Source organism: Apodemus sylvaticus, chromosome 1, assembly GCF_947179515.1.
Source record: "Apodemus sylvaticus chromosome 1, mApoSyl1.1, whole genome shotgun sequence".
Classification (NCBI taxonomy): Eukaryota; Metazoa; Chordata; class Mammalia; order Rodentia; family Muridae; genus Apodemus; species Apodemus sylvaticus.
In genome coordinates, this window is record NC_067472.1 from 92,763,618 (window position 1) to 92,777,551 (window position 13,934).

General features: G+C 50.8%; 1 protein-coding gene across 6 annotated transcripts in view; it reads right to left on the reverse strand.

The window, feature by feature from the left end:
• Bmal1 (basic helix-loop-helix ARNT like 1) overlaps positions 1-13,934 on the reverse strand; it is a 105,232-nt gene that overhangs the window by 36,760 nt on the left and 54,538 nt on the right. The gene's annotated exons all lie outside the window — the stretch shown is intronic.

The following is a 13,934-nucleotide window of genomic DNA, read 5'->3' on the forward strand; positions in this document are numbered from 1 at the left end:
GTAGAGACCCAAGAAAAGAAACCCTGAGGGTCACACAGGGATAAATAAATCTGAGAGTCTCTTCTGAGGTAAGGAGGGTGAGGGCGCTAGCCCCTAACTCCTGCAGGACAGTTCCCAGCCCATCAACTACCACACTCACTGGCTCAACACTGGCCATATTTTTACATCCCTGTGACATCTGCGCTGCAAAAGCATGAATGGATCTGGCAGATGCTTCTGGTGAAAACCATGTCTTCAAGTAGAAATTCTCGGATATATCCTTAGGAAAGCTAGGCATGTTTTATTACTTCTTTTACTGGGTACATAATGACTGTGAATGTCCGGTTATTGTTTTACACCAGACACTTACTGACTTGCGTGAGTTAATGTATTTAAACTCGACCGTCACTCTAGGAGGCAGACACACTGCTGTATGCATTTTACAAAGGGAAGATCCAAGTACCTGAAGGGGTGAATAACTAGCCAAAGCCACACTGAGATTGTTGGGCCACCAGAAGCAACTGAGACAGCATTTAAAGAAAATTCCTGTGAACACCAAGATATCTACACATACCCAAAGCTAAGAGAGACGCAACATCGACAAGGGTTCTTGTCAGCCAAGTGGCTACACTACCACCTCCTTCTGCCTACACTCGGCCCTGCTGATCTCCATGGCAGCCTCCTGTATTTGAAAAGAGCCAATGTGGAGGGAGCACGGAGGGGCCTTCCACATCTTCATCCATGCTGCTCTGACAGCAATTGAGACTGCAATTGTGAGTGCTCTGCTCATCTTCTGAAGCAAAAGACCTGCCATTACACTGGTTACACTGGCTGACCCTTGGGGTCTTCAGAAAATGCTCTCTGCCTCGCTGGCCCTGGGATCGTAGAACGACTAACTATCCTTGGAACGACTTGCTCCCTCTCCATTGACTCATGATGCATGCCACCTGGCTCAGATCCTTCATGGTCCAGCTCTGCTAACTCTAGGCCAGGCACATGCAAATGTTATATCTGGAAATCTGGCTCCTCTGGCCCCCAAGTGGTGCTGCCATCTCCAGGCTCAACATATGCAACTCCAGCTGCACTGATTCCTTGTACAGCTGCATATTGTCCTCTCAGCTCCCAAGTCAGCAAGGCCTGCTCCATTCTCTCTCTCTCTCTCTGTCTCTCTCTGTGTCTCTCTCTCTCTCTCTCTCTCTCTCCCTTTCCCTCTCTCTACACACATACCCTACCCCCCCCCCACAGCCCCAGAGCTCCTCTGAGGGATGGATCTAGCTACTTCCCAGCATGCCTTGCCAATGCTGTCAGATCCTCTCCAGATCCACCCCCTCCCACTGTGGCCAGTGAGGGAACGCCCTCCTCACTTATTTCACCCGAAGCCTCATTTTTTTCCTTAAGCCAGAAAAATTCCAAACTCTCTAGCAGGATGTACTAGATGTCACTCAGTGCCAGCCTGTCACTGGGCTGCCACACACTGCCCAGGGCTAAGGCCAAGAGGAAACCTTGGGGAATCCGGGAGCTGGGTGGTTAGGGGGACTTCCTAATGTGGAACCCACTCTGTTCCCTGGTAAGATCTTCACGCTGCTTATCTTCCCTGCTCCACTAGAACCCTGCTGATGGTGTCTCAATTATGGGCAGTTGTAACTGTCCCATGCCTTCCTGTAAGTGGCCCACGACCAGACAAGCCCAGACAAGCCCAGGTTCTTTCTCCCTTCTGTCCCCGATCAACAAGGTTTCATTAGATTTACAGATCCTTGGTCCACAAGAAACACCTCATGTTGATGGACTTTTATAATATTAAATTTTACTTTATAGAAATTAAAATAACTGCTAACTTAGATGTTGCTGTTATCCTCATAAAACAAAACTGCGAAGGTGTTTCTTACTTGTTAGACAAAGTGAGGAGGCTGAGGCAGATGTGACGACATTATTTTTGGAAGACTTTTCTTTCCAAGAAGGTGTTCTTAGATAGAAGAACAACAATTGAAAGTGGGGGGATGGGGTGGGGAGAGAAACAACAACAAAGAAGAAAGCCCCAGCTTTCTGTTACTTTCTTCTGAAAGGAGCTTGGGGCAAGGCAGAGAGGGTGCTCCAAGAGACCTTAGGTGGCCGTGAAAGGGACCTTTGCTGGCGGAGGGCTCAAGGGACCTGCCCTGGTACAAGCATGCAAATGGCACGTGAAGGTCAGTCTTGGAGTCTGGCCCGTGTCTTGCAGTCCAGGGCCACACATATGCCCTCTTCTGAGCTAGAAGGTCCTAAAGGTAGAGAGAGGATCTCACCGGAGAGCCAGAGAAAGCAGGAATGGGGAAACCTGTGCAGGGCGCCTGGAGAAAGCATCAGGCATGGTCTCTTCAACTCCTTCCCTCAGCACAGGGACCCACGAGTTCCATCTAAAGAAGCAGAAGGCGGAAGGAATCCCCACAGCCCAGGCTGCCCTGGTAGAATGGTTACAGCCAAGGCAGGAGCGTGCTAGCCACTAGCGAGCACCCAAAGGAGACAGTGCGTTTCTGAGCAAGGCAAGACAGTGCTAACCCCAACTGCCCATCCTACCATCTTGCAGGAGAGACAGCCACATCCAAGCCCTCAATCCGGACCACAGGCCCATGTTCCTTTGTTCTCACACTTGATCCAGGACCCTAGAAGGCCCCCTGCAGATAGGATTTATGTCCCAACAGTTACATGCTAATGAGACAAGATGTCTCACCTCTCTCTCTGGGATCAAATCACCTTTAAAAATCACTAGTAATGGGGATATAGAGACGGTTCAGTAATACAGCATTTGCCTCACATGCCCGAGCACTGGGTGGTAGGGGTTGGGAAGCACTACTGGAACACTGTGAGAAGTTCTTCCTTCGGCACTCCTGGGGATCATTTTCCTGTAAATAAGCAAAGAATCTGGGACATTGGGCAGAGCTCCCTAATTGACAGCTTTTAGATATTCTCAAGCTTCCCTGGCTACCCCGAGCAAATGGGCAGCAAATATGGCGGAACAGCAGGCCAGATGGCTGTACGCCAGCAATGGCCCTCTGGAACACTCCCAGGATGCTTTGAGGAAACTGCGTGATGGTCTCGGTTAATTGCACTGGATTCTGAAGGCACAGCTCCAGCCAGGACAGTTCCAAACAATTTGTGGCAGACTTCTTTTTGCTACTACAAGCCTCGGTGAACTCTAGGTGAACCTACAGCCATTTCTGTCTAAGCCTAGGAAAGAGCACTTCTGTGGTGGCCGAGCAGAGAACAGCATTGTGACGATGCAAACAGGAGTTTTCCCTTGAATGTAGAGTTTACTGTGATTGGTACAAACACCCTTCTCCAGCCACATAAGACTGACTTACTTGTGAGCTAACTGCGAGACACCCTACCGCACCTAGCATCCTACACTGTCTCTCCTGGTGTTACATTAGGCCTGATCCAAGTTGCTCTTCAGAGGTTGCTTCCTACCAACTTTTAGGAGAGTGACTGAGCTGGTACCATGAGCAGCAGCAGTGACAGAGGAGTGGTGGCAGCAGCAAGGACCGCAGAATGGAAACTGGTACACCAAGCCAAAGAGCAGTGGAGTGGCCTCTCCGGCAGGTGAGTAAGCCATGGAGCTGAGCAGTCAGTGGGCCACGCTGCAAAAGCAGCACCTGAGCTGACTGCACTGATGGCTGCAAGCCAGGCAGGGCCCCAGTCTCAGCAGTCATCATCATCATCATCATCAGCAGCAGCAGCAGCAGCAGCAGCAAGAGTGGTCAAAGCTGCAGCCTACAACCAGGACACCTGTCATAGCACGGAAGGGGGACAGTGTATGGAGAGAGAAGGTTGAGAGCTAACGACAATGACCAGTCCACACGTTTGCCTTGGAACTCTCCATCTGACTGCTGAAATTCCTGCATCCCAGGAGACCCTTCTGTCCCACAAAACCCGTTAGAGCTGGTCTCATTGTTAGTATAGCTACTAAGGTCTTAGAGACCCAGGGCATCCAGGCCTGGACAAGACTGACCTTTACAACAGTTGACTCATTCACGGCCGTCATGACCCAACTCTCCAAGGAAGCAATAAAGAACTGATATGTTGTTCAGTATGTATAGCCAGAAGGCAGGGACTGAAGGCCGGGGTAGGCATCCGGCTTTACTGCTTGCTGGTCCTTCTGCTAAAATCCCATCCTCAAAAGCAAAATTCAAAGACAAAGCAAACATAGAAACAAGCAGGCCTGGGGATGGGATGGAGGGAGCTTACACCAGAGCACACCTTAGCCCAGAAAAGCCACAGAAAAGAACAAGCATGCTCACTCTGAGCTTGCTGGCAGCCAGGGCAGAGAGGGGGGCCTTCCGGGGCTAACAGCAGAAGTCTATGAACCAGCACATTGGGACAGGCCCAAGCCTGGGAGGGTGTCTTCTGAGACCAGGCGGAGATGCAGGACTCCTGAGGAGTGGTGTAGCAATGTCAACCAGTGCTTCTGAGGAAACAGGCTTTGTAGAAGAGGCCTCTCTCTTTAAATGGAGCCCAGTGAGAGCCCACCTTCCTCTCTTCCCTCAGTGTGACCCACAGAGTGACTGCTAGATGGGGCTCTGCTAAGAGATGTATGAAGCAACTTTTGGTGACGCGGTCTAATGATCAGGTAGGATGACAGCCGTGACTACCCTGCCCCACAGCCCAGAGCTCCTGAGAAGGGCCTCGTTCACATGGTTACCTCTGCACGCCTATACTGCAAGGAGCCTGCCCCAGGGCCGTGTTCCAGAGGGCAGCCTTCCTCCCTAGCTGGAGAGCCCACTCTACTGCATGAGGGCTGTCTGCCTTGGTGCTTGCTCAGTTGCTCTGATGTGTTTGGAGGATGGGGGCTTTGAACAGAGGCCAGAGGCTGATGGGGCCTTATCCCCTCTGCCAGTCCTTCATCGTGTCCCCTGCCCCATAGTCCCTGACACTGACAGGCTCTGATGAATTCAGAAACCTTGCTTAGCAATCTCTAAGTTCAGAGAACATTCACCAATTGAAGCTAATCCCCTGAACCTAAGACAACTGACATTTCTACTAGGGTTACTCAACAAGCTATCTGTCACCTCTGGCAGATATCTGTCAGTACAGCCACAATGGAAATCCAAAGTCATTACGTTCACGACTCTTTCAGTGTAGTTGGTAAGACGGAATGTTTAAATAAATGTACGACACCAAGCCAATGCAACAGGTGGCAGCTGCCCAGCAGCACACTACCCTACTCCGGGAGGGGCTGCTGCACTTTGGTGCCATTACAACAACGTTCCAGCAGGTGGCAGGCCAGTGTCTCAGTTCCTCATGAGAAGACTGGAGGAGAAAATAATCATTAGCTTATCAGTGTGTGTGTGTGTGTGTGTGTGTGTGTGTGTGTGTGTGTGTGTGTGTGTGTGTGTGTGTGTGTGGCAGGTTATTGAAAGTGAAGGGGTGAAGCCTAGGAGCAGGTGTTACAGGTGTTGGCCGGGTGGGTGCTAAGGGATATAGAGTACTCTGAGAAGCACTGGCTCTGCGGGTCCTGGGGACAGATCGTTTCTGGCACTTGTATGCACAGTCCTACCAGTAGCACAGAGTGCTCAGAAATCCTGAGGTTGAACATAAATGAGATCATACTTGAAGCTATGGGGCTGGACTTGTGAATACAGAGTTCTTATGAAGAAAGACAAGGCCTCCCTTTGTCAAAAAAAAAGTCCTCTGATACATTAGAAGGAGGAAAGTTCACAGAATTCCACTTTTGGATGGTGCTGAGGGCTAATCCAGAATGCCGGGGCTCTAGGGAGAAGCCACAGGCTAGACTGGCCTCAGAGAACAGTCTGGTCTATAATTCCTCGCAAGGCATGCTCCGACACACGTACCTGTAGCCTTTGCCTTATTTCTCCCTGACGAGTAAAATGAGAGCAAGCTATGGTTTCCCTGCCCACCCCGAGCTCCCCTACCCCACCATACCCCATCCTACCCCTTAACCACCCCACCCCACCCACCCCATCCCACCGCCAGGCATTTGGAAAGAACTCCTGGTCTTGGCATGGACATGGGTGGTGTGGGTGTGAGGAGCCACCTGAGCCCAAAAGACAGCTGAGCAGCTGCCCAGCCTCAAGCAGCCCAGGACGAAGGTGGAGCAGACAGAACGTCACAAGACAAGCAGCCATAGAGGTGATCATTTCCTGGGTGTGAGAAAAGGGACCACAGTGACCTGAGTCTTAGGAACACTAGTTCCCCTTCAAGTATCCAGGAGCCATCCAGAAGGGCACTGCCTTCTTTTTTAAGGGGATCTATAAAAGCGGGACTTACAGTACACCTTCAGATGGGAGATGGTAGTCAGGTCAAAAGGCAAGCCCATCAGGCGTTTGAGCCACAGGTCCAACACACACCAGCAACATAACACTGGGCACAGGGCCTGGCTTTTGTGCCCTATGGGCTCCTGGCCTGCATGCCAGCAGTCCCTGCGTCTTCAGTCAGCTGTATAAAGTGCTTAGAGTGGCACCTGCCATGTAACGAGCCCTTTGTGTGAGCTATTTATTATTTCCTCCATGGCCATCATGAAAGCTGATGTTCTGTCCCATGTTACAGAAGAATCTAAGTCAGAGGGAGCAACTTGACAAAAGGCTGGGGTCTGCCTCATGGAAGAAGAGCTGGGTGCTAAACGAGAAACCATGTGTCAGGTTCAAAGATGGCTCAGTCAGGCAAGTGTATACCGCGCAAGCATGAGGGCCTAGGATTGGATCCCCAGCGCCTGTAAAAGGTCAAGCGTAGTCACACAGCAGCGGAGGATAGTGAGAGGGTCCAACGTAGTCACACAGTGATAGTGAGGGGTGAGTGAGGACAGGAACGGGAGCTTGCCAGCCAGTCAGGACAACCAGTGAACTGCAGGCTAATGAAGAACCCTGCCTCTAAGGTGGAAAACAATCAAGAAAGATATCTAATGCCAACCTCTTACTTCCACATGTACATCACACACGCACACACTCACACACACGCGTGTGCGTGCATTCACATGCACACACATGCACACACACATACACGCACATGCATGCACACGCACATGCACACACATATACACACACATGCACAAACGTGCATGCTCACACACATGCACGCACATGCACACACGCGCACACTCACACGCATTCACATGCACGCACATGCACACACACACACATGTACACACATACACACACACCATTAGGCACACACACACACACACACACACACACTTTTTTTTTTAATGAAAGCATGCACAAACTTCTCCAAAACAGCCCTGCGGAAAGCTCTGCCACCGAGCATCTAGTCTGTGGGCCGCTGGTGGCATCCTTGGACCTTTAGGGTAATCCCCCTTTAATGGAGCCCCTCTTTAACCCGTTCCCCTCCAGAGTGTGAAGTCTAGGGACAGCAGAGTTTCTACTACTGCAGATATCTGTATGCATCCACAAACTGCTTTGGTTTTGGTTTTATTGTTGCCGCTGCTGTTTTGGAGACAGGGATTCTCTGTGTACGAGCCCTGGCTATCTTGGACTCAATCTGCAGTCCAGTCTGGCCTCAAACTCAGAAAGATCAGCCTGTTTCTTCTTCCTGGGTGCTGGGATTAAAGGCAGCTCCCGATGCCCAGCAAACCAAGTTGTTTGCTTGGTTAGTTGGGTTTTTCATTTTGTTTTGTTTTGTTTTGTTTTGTTTTTGAACAGCCAAGGGTTTGACTGTAGACACTGAAAGAAACTGCTCTATAAACCACTTGGACTGGAGTCCCCTCCCAGGAAATACTACTTGTCAGCTTTGTGGCTGCTCTGTTACCACCTAGGCTTTGGAGTTCTGGTTTCATTTGTTCACTTGAGAGGTCTCTGGCCTCCCACTCTGGCAAGTACGCCTCTGGGCCAAGGTATTCCTTGGCCTCTGAGCATATGGAACCAGGACTCTGCCCCTCAGCCTTTTCTAACCAGCCTGAACCCCAGAGTTGATCTGTGCTCCCTGGAGAATAACAATGGCATGAAGATGAGAAGACGGAGCTCCTTGGTGCCCTGTTCTCTACATCCCAGAGCCTGGTGTGAGGAGATGCCCATGTGTGCTCTGTCAGCTGCACGCCTCCATCCCTGCCACCTCCTTTCAGGGAAGAAGCTACCCTAACCATGCCATGCCTCTGCCTATGTTCAAAAGAGGCACAGGGAAGGAGTCCCAGGGTACCATGGAGGATACCCGAGTCACCTTTGAGGCCTGCTGGCTGAAGACCTGTCACCTGACCCCTGCTTTCTTTCTACTGTGGTTTATCTGTTGCTTTGTTTTTGAGTACTACAGAGGGAAGAGAGCCTGGTTCTAAAGACTCCAGGAAAAAAGACTCTTCACCAAAAAACTTACTGCCTGAGGTTGAAGAAAATTCTGGAAAACATCTGCATCTTGTTCTAAGGAAACAAAAGAATGCACTGTTGTTATTGGGTGGCAAAGGAGAGACGCTAGCATGAGGGAGAGCAGGTGGACAAGCCTGAGGTCCTCTGTGTCTCAGACCGGTGGCTGCTGACTGGCAGGTGGGCAGGGACGGGCCTATCAAATGCTGAGACTTAGACAAGACACGTCACATGCCTCCTGTGAAGACCATATCGGAGGGACACTCAGCACAACAGGCTTCCCTGGTACAACGTGCTGCTTTCCACCACACAGAGTGTGTAAGGGGGTTCTGAGGACAGACTGACAAGGGGTTTGGGGAGGGCTGCGAAGCAGAAAGCCCCCTGGGACAGCAGGGTGCAAGCGTGCATCCAGGGCTGGCCCTCCTCTAACTCCTCAGCAAGTGGGAGAGCAGTGGCCCCTTCTGAACTGGACCACTGTGGGAAGGGAAGGGTACAAGGCCAGAAGATGCTGAGTGAGTTGGGACAGGAATGGCAGGATGGTAGCAGTGTAGGCCTCCTGCGTCAAACCTCACCTCTGCCTGTCAAGCAGGGTGGCACACACCTTTAATCCCAGCGATCAGGAGGCAGAGGCTGAAAGATCTGATTTCAAAGGCAGAGGAGTCCAGGTCAGCCAGGTCTACACAAAGACTGTCTCAAAAATAAATATAAATATAAAAATCTCACCTCTGCCACTTGAGGGCTGAGTGGTCACTAGGGGTGTGGTTCCTCCTATGGGGGTGTTCCCCCTGGGGGGGGGTGCTCCCCCTCTGTACCTGGCTGGGTTTAACATAAGAAGAGCACTGGGCACATCTGGCTACTGACTTCAGCAGAAGGGGAAGAGCTGGGGCTGAGTGACAGGAGCACAGAGGCGGGGCCACTTGCCACAATGCAAACCCACATTGGAGACTTCAGGAAGAGGTTCAGAGGTGAGGATGGAAAGATAGGGCACATGTGGCTCTTAAAGCAGAAGAGATCAGGGACAATATCAAGAAACCAGTCAGGAGCAGGCGGAGGCGACTGTGGGAAGACTGGAGACAGAACCTGGAGCGGGTCAGCTCTTAACAACAGTATTGCAAACATGGGGTGCACCTAGAAACACAAGTAGACTATTCAAACTCCCCCGAGTTTGTCAGAAGCACGGACAGGAGGTCCTGAAGGCCAGGACCAGAGAAATCAGGAAGCCCACCAGTGAGTGGCAGAGGACAGAATTCTGTAGGTGCTCAAGGAGAGGAGCGGCAGACAGCAAGAGTCATGGTTCCCAAGAGAAGAGGGGCCAACAGGAAGGAAGAAGGGAGGAAGGGAGGGAGGGAGAGAGGGAAGCAGGAAAGAAGAAGGAAGGGAGGGAGGGAGAGAGGGAAGGAAGAAGGAAGGAAGAAGGGAGGAAGGGAGGGAGGGAGGAAGGAAGCAGGAAAGAAGAAGGAAGGGAGGGAGGGAGAGAGGGAAGGAAGAAGGAAGGAAGGAAGGAAGGAAGGAAGGAAGGAAGGAAAGAAGGAAGGAAGGAAGGAAGGAAGGAAGGAAGGAAGGAAGGAAGGAAGGAAGAGGGAAGACTTCCAGCAGACTAATGGCTGCCTGAGGTGGGCAGGACCCCCACAGTGGGAGGGGGCTCTGGGCAATGCAGCAACCCCATGCTCAATCTCATCCAAGCACCCCCAAAACCTTCCAGCAACCCACCCTATACACTGCTGAGCACCTGCATGAACCAGGTGACTTCCGTGGTGACAGGTTCATTAGAGGAGGCAAGTTCCCCCATACGTACTGCATGTGGCCACCAAACTTCACTTCGGGGTGAAGACACTGTTAGCCGACTGGACCTCGATCAGTCATTCAACTTTCAACAAATATTTGCTGAAAGCGTCCAAGTGCCAGGAACCGTGTCACGGCAGTGCTGGCGTGGAGGGGCCACCACCCCTTATCCTCATTCGGAGCACAGGCTGGCCAGGGCAGCGCACGGAGGAAGTGAGCAATTAAATTATATTGGATGCTGGGCTGGGGTGGGGCTGGCATAGGGGAGAAGAGCAAGGCACCCTGGGGAGGCAAGGCTGACAGGAGGTAAGGGGGTCGAGGGCGTTACAGAGAGAGGACAGCAGCCCGGGGGACACAAATGCTAGGACATCATCAGGGTGAGGGCACACAGCCAAGCCTGACTCTGAGAAGCATGCAGTGCTACTTAGGTTTGGGTGCCCGGTGCGGGCTTGTTTTGACAGGGTCTCATTCTACACCTTAGTCTGGCCTGGAACTTACTCTATAGCTCAGGCTGGCTCAAACTTGTGGTAATCCTCCTGCCTCCGTCTCCTGAATGCTGGGATGGCAGATATGCACCACCAGGTCCAGCAACCCCACTCACAATTTTAAGTCAGGTTGCAGTGGTGAGTGAGAAAGGACCCTTTTTATTGGTTTTGTTTTGTTTTGTTTTTGTTTGGGGTGGGGTTAAGGTATAACAGGGTGGTGAGTTTGAGGAAGAGGAAGTAAAATAGGGGAGGGGCTAGGGGAGGGGGAGGAAAGGCTGGTCTTATGTGCATGTCCATGCTGGTGCTTATGACAGGCCACGTGTGGGCAGTTCCAGGACCAGGGCCTGAGTACATGATAGGCTGGTGACTTCTATCCTGTGAGTATTCTGGAGAAATGAGGAATAGTATCTCCTGAATGCCTAGAAGTGGGACAGGGAGACACCCAGTCTTTGACCTGTACTGAGGCCTACAGCAGAAGGGGATCCTGGGGGTAAAATCCACCCTGAACTCCATTTGCAAGAACACACCTACATGAAGGCCGGAGGAAGGGAGAACTTGTCCCCCTCCTGCAGGATTAGAACCAGTGGGTTAAGCTGTGTTAGAAGCCTACATGTCTGATGTGGAGGTGAAACACAGGACACAGGTCTCCCGCCATTCTGAACGGTCACCACCTCCCATCAGGAACAGCAAGCAGGTACCTTGGCCACGGTCAGCCACGACATCGCCCTGGGCCCATAGATGACCTGAAGATGGTACCATTTATCAACAGCATAAAAAGACAGCACTTTAACAGAGGTGACAATTGCTCTGTTGTGCAACTTGCACAAAAAGGACGGATGAGGAGCAGGAGCCCAGACATGCCCGGCAGCACGGCCAGGACCACACAGGCTCTGCTGCTCCTGTGACTCAGCAAATCCGAGCTGGGCAAGAGCTCTCTCCCAAGGGGTAGAAGAGGGCAGGGCAGGCTCAACCCCACCTCTGCCAGGCTGCCAGGCTGCCAAACCGAGGAATTAACCGGGGCACTGGGGAAGGAGCAGACCTGTCTGAAGGAGTTAACCAAAGGTTAACCAGATTAGCTTTCCAACTCTACATGAATGGAACTTTCCAGCGTCCGCTTGGCCTCTTGCCTGCTCTGTGAGCACAGTGTGTGTGACCAGGGCTCCAGGGGGCTCCTCTACCAACAGGTAGGTCTGAGTGAATCCTGACCTGATGAGTTCTCCTCAAGGAAACAGAAGCAGCCTGCTTTCTTTCCTTTGAAAGAAATAGGGGCAAGGGGGAACTACAAAAAAACAGCTCTTGCAATTTTAGGTGTTTTTGTTTTTTGTTTTGTTTTGTTTTGTTTTGTTTTTTAATTCGATATATTTTTATTGAATTCAAATGATTTCCCCTTTTCTGGCCCCTTGTTTTTGTTTTTTTGTTTTTGTTTTTTGTTTTTTGAGGAGACTGTTCTGGGCCTAAGGCTCTGTCTGGGTTGTAATTCCAGAGTATTTTTCTGAAAATGTTGAACACAGGATCACAATGCTGGACTTTCATCCTGTGCCCTGGAGGAAGCTTCCTCCTCTCCCTTAGAGCAAGCTCTGTAGCTGCTGGCCACCCTCCCCTGTTCACCCAGGGGTGCCAGGCCTGCGGGACCATCTGTGCTCTTTGCTAGGATATGAAAGGAAAAAGTTAAACAGAGTCTCAAGTCTCCGAGAAAGCTACAAAAAGGCAAAAGCCCTGATGGGAAAATAAGCCTAGGATCGGAACAGGAAATTACAGAAGATAAAATGCAAAGAAGGAAACAGGAAAACACCTCCACCCTCCTCAGGTCAAAGTGAGTGAGAGGTCACAGTGTCTGCTTTTTGTTTGTTCCGTCTTTGTTTTTTGAGACAGGGTTTCTCTGCATAGCCCTGGATGTCCCACCAGAACCCACTCTGTAGAGCAGGCTGGCCTCAAACTAAGAGATCCACTGCCTCCCAAGTGCTGGAATTAAAGGGTGTGCCACTACCACCAGGCCCCTTTCTCTGCTTTTATTAGCAAAGGCTACAAATAATTAAAAATAATACTGGTATCAATGAAGATAAGATCAAAGAAGAGGTCAAGGGCTGGAGAGATGGGTGGTCAGTCAGGAGCAGCCTGCATATGGGTTCAGTTCCCGCAGCCTACAGCTGTCTATAACTCCGATTTCAAGGGATCCAAACCCTCTTCTCACTTCTATGGCCAGGCACTACATGGAAACAGTACATATAATATAAAAATAAATACCGTTTTGAAAAGCAAGTCCATCCACCATCAGACAGTGTGTGAATTGGTGTGGACAGTTGGAATGAAATTTGGCACTACATGTGCCAACCTTTGAAAAGGGTTATCCCAAACTAGGTGTGGGGGCACATACATTAATGCTAGCACTTGGGAGCAGAGGCAGATGGATCTTCTGAGTTTGCAGTCAGCCTGATTTACACAGTGATCTCCAGGATAGCCAGGGCAACAGAGAGTCTATTTAAAAGACAATAAAAATGGGGCTGGGATGGTAGTAGTGGTGGTGGTGGAGGCGGCAGTGGTAGTGGAGGTGATGGTGGTGGAGGTGATGGTGGTGGAGGTGATGGTGGTGGAGATGATGGTGGTGGAGGTGATGGTGGTGGAGGTGATGGTGATGGAGGTGATGGTGGTGGAGGTGATGGTGGTGGAGGTGATGGTGGTGGAGGTGATGGTGGTGGAGGTGATGGTGGTGGAGGTGATGGTGGTGGAGGTGATGGTGGTGGAGGTGATGGTGGTGGAGGTGATGGTGGTGGAGGTGATGGTGGTGGAGGTGATGGTGGTGGAGGTGATGGTGGTGGAGGTGATGGTGGTGGAGGTGATGGTGGTGGAGGTGATGGTGGTGGAGGTGATGGTGGTGGAGGTGATGGTGGTGGAGGTGATGGTGATGGAGGTGATGGTGGAGGTGATGGTGGCGGTGGCGACAGCAGTGTGTTATCTGTTTGCCCAAATAATTTCTTTTCTTTTCAGATAATATCTAACTATGTAGTTCCAAGTTGGCCTAAGATTCACAAAGATAGGCCTGCCTCAGCTTCCTAAGTGCTGGGATGAAAGGCACCGACCACCCTGAGCTCAGCCCAGGTAATTTCTTGTTTACATTAGCTGGTCTGTCTAAAGATATCAGAGGGCACATAGTATTCACTTAGTGAACTCACATCAATGATGTACAGGGATTTTCTTATAGCCTCATAATAAATGATCAAAAACATCTAAATAGCTATAGAGAAGTTAAGCTTTGGGTTACATGTGTTGGAGAGATGGTTCCCATGACTGGCACCTTATAACTCTGATGCCCTCTTCTGGCCTCTGTGGGTACTACATACACATACACAATATTTTTTTTTTAAATAAAATTGCGGGTATATTTAAGATGAGA